Below are 5,715 nucleotides of genomic sequence, written 5' to 3'. Positions count from 1 at the left end.
ACCGAGAAAACATGCAAAAGTGGAAAACGTGAATTATGTTAACCGTGGACTTAGGATCCGTCACTTACAACCACACACTCCATAGGGAGGGCCCGGTTACCTGAATGGTGCACTTACCACTATATGGAAGTGAAAGGAAGTACACCAATGACAAAGGTCAATCCTCATAGACAGGGTCCTGTAAAAGGACTTCCTCTACATCAGGGGACAAAAGTTCGTGAAAATGTTTTAACCGTTGACCATTAACTTAAAAGGTACAGTTGTCATTTAGATTTACCAAGGTGATTGCCCCGTAAGGGGTGACTTCAGTAACCAGAAAAGGGCCAGACCAACTGGTTTTTAGTTTTCCTGGGAAAATATGTAGACGGGAGTTGTAAAGCAAGACCTTTTGACCGACCACAAACTCTTTTTTAAGAAGATTTGCTTATCATGAACACGCTTCATGTTAGCTTTATAATCCTTCAGCGAGATCGTAAGAATCGCTTCACATTTCTTCAAGCTCATTCAGTTGCAACTTGTGTTTGACACCGCCTCATCAATATTGAAGTTAAGGCTTTTATAGCCCACGAGCCACGGTGCTCTAATTCAATCGGGCAAATGACATGGTTTCCCAAATACAAGTCTAAAGGGAGACATACCTATAGGAGTTTTGAAAGCAGTTCTATCGCCCATAAGGCATCCGATAGACGCTTTGACCGATCTTTCCTATCAGGGTTTACAGTTGTTTCTAAAATCTTTTTGATTTCCCTATTAGAAACTTCTACTTGTCCGCTAGTTTATGGATGATAAGGAGTTGCTACTTTGTGTGTAACTCCATACTTTTTCACTAGGGATGCAACGACTCTGTTGCAAAAATGTGTTCCACCATCACTAATGATGGCTTTAGGAATGCCAAACCGACAGAAAATATATTCTTTAATAAAAAATACAACTGTCTTATGGTCATTGCTACGGCAAGCCAGGGCCTCTATCCATTTAGACACGTAGTCCACGGCAACTAGAATATAAATGAAATCGTGGGAAATAGGGAAAGAACCCATGAAATCAATGCCCCAAACGTCAAAAATTTCTACTATTAAAATTGGATTTAATGGCATCATATTATGTTTCGTGATTCGCCCAAGTTGTTGGCAACGAATACACGTCTTGCAATGCACTTGGGCATCCTTAAAAAGGGTAGGCCAATAAAATCCACATTGAAGCACTTTAGCGGCTATTTTCATCCCACTAAAATGGCCACCACACTCTTTGTCATGGCAGAACGATAGAACTTCATTGTATTCCCACTCGGGAATACAACGACCAAATAATCTGATCCGCATAAATACTTAAAAAGGTATGGCTCATCCCAGTAGTATAACTTAACTCTGGCCAAGAACTTCTTACGTTCATTTCTTGACCAATTATGAGGCATAACATCAGTCGCTAAATAATTTACAATGTCAGCATACTATGGTGCTAAAAAAAATCGCATACAGATGCTCATCAGGAAAAGAGTCCGGTATGGACTCAGAATCACTCTGATCGTCGTTTGTGAGTCTAGAGAAGTGGTCGGCAACTACATTTTCGACCCTCTTTTGTCCTTTTATTTCTAATGTGAACTCTTCCGGAGAAGGATCCAACGGATTAATCTACTTAGCATCCTTCTTTGCAAGAAGGTACTTAAAATTTGTATGGTCCGTGTAAACTAAAGTTTTAGAACCAACCAAATAAGGATCTAAACTTATCTAAAGCATAAATGACACTAAGAATTCTTTTTCTGTAGTTGAATAATTCCGTTGAGCATCGTTTAAGGTTTTACTAGTATAATAAATAACAAAGTGGACTTATTATCTAGTTTTTGTCCCAAGATCGCACTAACCTGCATAGTCACTAGCATCATCACACATAAGTTCGAAAGGTTTAGACCAATCGGAGGTCAGTATAATTGGTGCGAGAGGTTAGGGGGCTTTTAAAGTTTCAAAAGCCTGCGTCTGATTAAAATTAAAATCAAAGATTGCATCTTTCAAAAGTAGATTAGTTAAGGCCTAGCTATTTTCGAGAAGTCTTTAATAAACCGCCTATAAAAACCTGCATGGCCTAGAAAGGCTCTAATATCACGGACAGTCCGTGGTTTAGGTAGAGTCGCTATCTTATCTAGTTTGGCCTTATCTACTTCGATGCCATCACTAGATACAATGTGACCTAGTACTATGCCTTTTTTCACCATGAAATGACACTTTTCCCAGTTTAAAACGAGACTCTTTTCTTCACACCGTGTCAAAACCTTAGACAGGTTAGACAAACAGTCTGTGAAGGAGTCTCCATAGATAGAAAAATCATCCATGAAAACTTCCATAAAAAGCTTTCTACCATGTCACTAAATATATGAAGCATACATTTGGAAGGTTCCGGGAGCATTACAAAGGCCAAAAGGCATTCGTTTATAGGCATACGCCTCGAAAGGGACATGTGAAGGTAGTCTTTTCTTGGTCATCAATATCAATAATAATCTGAAAATAGCCCGAGTAGCCATCCGTAAAACAATAAAAACATGACCCGACTAGGCGCTCGAGCATTTGATCTATAAAAGGTAAAGGAAAGTGATCATTTCGTGTCATAGCATTTAAACGCGTCAGTAATCAATACAGATCCTCCATTTCATAGGACCTTGTGTGACAACATAGTCACCCTTTTTCGTTACGCACCATGGTAACTCCCGATTTCTTAGGAACTACATGAATGGGGCTTACCCATTCGCTATCGAGATTGGGTATATGATACCCGCGATCGAGTAATCGTAAGACTTCTTCCCTAACCACCTCTTTCATGGGGTTCAAGGTTCAACGGCGGCGAGGTTCAGCGAGAAGTCTTCGCGTTATCCTCCAAATGGATACGATGAGTGCAAATATTAGGGTCAATTCTCGGCTAGGGACCAACCAATCGCAGACCGATGTTCCCCAATCACCCGGATTAAACGTGTCTCTTCATTCTTAGATAACAGAGAAGATATAATTACCGGATGACTACCATCCGGATCAAGTTGAATATATTTTAACTCTGGGGGAAGAGGTTTAAGCACTGGGGTGGAAGGAAAATCAATAGATGTTTCGTCGGGGTCCTCATTTTGCATAATGAATACTTGCTTAGGTAGCAAGTCTTCATACTCAATATGTGGAGCAACCGAAGGGTCTACAATTGGTGTGGACTCAAGGATGGTGTTGACTTCCTTTAAGTAGGAGTCATTTACAAAATCTGAAATTCCAAAAGAAAGGAATTTGTACATATTGTTTTCGGGAAACGTGTTGTTAAAATAATCTTGAGCTAAACTCTCGATCATGCTAACCTCCCCATCTATAGACGAATCTGGTAATTGGTTCATCATTTTAAAAACATTTACCTCAACTGTAAGATGGCCAAAAGATAAGGACATCTTACCATCGCGGCAATTTATAAGTGCGTTGGCAGTTGCCAAGAAGGGGCGCCCTAAGATGATCGGTACAGAGTCGTTGGCAACTTCTGTATCGAGGATAACAAAATCAGTAGGATAGTAAAAATCCTGAACCTTAACAAGCACGTTTCCTACTACACCCTTAGGATACTTAACTGAGGGAATGGTGGTTTCGCTCTATATTTAGCGTATGGCTCGACTTGATGTGTTACCTTGGCTTTCTGTTTCTTAGTTTGTTGTTTAACTGGTACCTCTACAGTGGTAGGCTCTTCAGTTTCTACTTCGGTATCTAGTTCGATATCTGGTGTAGGGAGTACTGATGGGGGTAACTATAGGCATAGTTACTTTGTTATCAACCACTCTTCCGAATCGGAGAGTGGTGATGGCATTCAGTCACCTACTATTGTCGTTTCGTTCTAGTATTACCGTTTACCTCAAAGGTCGTGTTTGTTGTTTTAGGGTTGGGTATCGCTTGTCCCGGAAACCGCCTTTTGGTTGGGCTTTCTCTTGGGCTAACCGTTGTATGCCCCGATTTATGGATTGTAAGATCTGTTGGTTTGACCGAGTCATTGATTGGAAAAGTTGTTGGGTAACCTGTATAAAGGCGCGTCTATACGATCCGGATGTGATGGTGTAGTAGTCCGCAGTGGTGCGGCTGAACTATCTCACGTTGATTATTTATGGGTGGGTTGTTACTATTGTTAACCTTAAACGATACCTCTATTGGTATTATAACTATTATAATTACCCGACCTTGTGCTAAACCTTGTCGTGGTTTAAGCTTGGTTGTTATAATTATTATAATTTCCCTGACTTAGTCCCCGGCCTTGCCTAGGTGGAGCTTGATTATAGTTGTTAAAGCCTAACATTACGGTTATTAGACCACGGAGATGAAACTTGTTGATTGTTTCGCCAACTAAAGTTGGGATGTTGTCTCCATGGGGCATTAGGAATAGGATAGTTATTAATGGAGTACACATTATCTTGCTCTAATTGTTGTTGTTCATAGGCGAAAGGACAATAGGAGTCGGGTGCTCGGGGACTCAAACAGACATTACATGGGTTGGAGTTAACATTCATGACGGGGTAGGCTTTTGTTGCATAGAAATAGCCTTAACCTTTTAGTTAGAGATTCGATTAAATTTTTAAGTTCTAGATCGGGTTTCATCTCAAACATACCGCGCGCCTTAAATCTGTTGAAAAAGAACTAACAAATACGGGGGATATCATCACTACCCCCAATTGTTATTACGTTTAGTTTGATCTTCTAAAAATTTGTAAGCCTCTGAGGCTCCTTTACTTAGGAAACAACCCCCATTCATTATGTCAAGGACTTCTTTATGGTGATGTTGAAGTCCTTTGAAAAAGGCACGAACTAACGTGTCTTTTGCTAAGTTATGGTGTGGACACTCAATAAGCAGATCGATGAAACGATTCCAAGCCTCAGAAAACGATTCATGAGGATTTTGTCGGAAAAAATGAATCTTAGAAAGCATCTCATCCGTTTTTAGGGGTGGGTAAAAATGTCCCATAAACAGTTGAACAAGTTTAGCCCACGAGTCCACAGAGTTAGGCGCTTGGGCAGTTAACCAAGACGCTGCCTTATTAGCTAAGGTGAAGAGAAATACCCTCAGTTTAATTTGTTCCGTACCAACCGTAGGATGATGGAATGTTGTAAGGACTTGTTCAATCCTACGCATGTGTTGGTAAGGTTTTTCATGGTCTAAACCATGGAAAACGGGTAACAAATTAAATATATTTGGGGGAATTCGAAAATCCCCCACTGGGTCTGCTAGAACGATGCAAGATTTAGGGCTATCGCTCAAGGCTTTGTAAAAGTCGGAGAGAGGAGTCTCTTTTCTTCACCATTATGTCCGTGGTTGGTGGAATAGTAGCTAGAGGTGTAGTGATTGGTATACTTTCGATAGATTTGTTTGTTGATGTTGACGGTTAATTACGTTTGGTGTTTTTCTCCCACAGGACCTTAATCTCATGCAAGTCTAAGTCTAAACCGACAACAATCCAAACAATCTTGATATATTAGTATGAACCTCTAACTAGAGATCGAGGGTATGGAAGAAAGGAATACCTGATAAATATTCCTTGCTTTCGCTTATGAATAGCGTCTTGTTTACGCGTGTTCAGTGTAAATAACAAGTTAGAACACTGAAAAACTTAAAAAATCAAAGTTCGGAACAAACCTGTAGAAATTCGGAAAATTTGGCTTAGAGCGGTGGTGCTTCGCGCCAGATAGCCTTGATCGCACTCTGTGTAACTTGAAATTC

General features: G+C 40.3%; 1 non-coding gene across 1 annotated transcript; it reads left to right on the top strand.

Annotated features, from left to right (window-relative positions):
* The first annotated feature begins 4,822 nt into the window (after nt 1-4,822).
* LOC147497076 (small nucleolar RNA R71) lies at nt 4,823-4,926 on the top strand. The gene has a single exon (XR_015197214.1). It is a non-coding gene; the product is annotated as a small nucleolar RNA R71 (small nucleolar RNA).
* The last annotated feature ends 789 nt before the right edge of the window (nt 4,927-5,715 follow it).

Source organism: Coptis chinensis, chromosome 5 (genome assembly GCF_015680905.1).
Source record: "Coptis chinensis isolate HL-2020 chromosome 5, ASM1568090v1, whole genome shotgun sequence".
Lineage (NCBI taxonomy): Eukaryota > Viridiplantae > Streptophyta > Magnoliopsida > Ranunculales > Ranunculaceae > Coptis > Coptis chinensis.
This window is presented reverse-complemented; position numbering and strand designations above follow the sequence as displayed.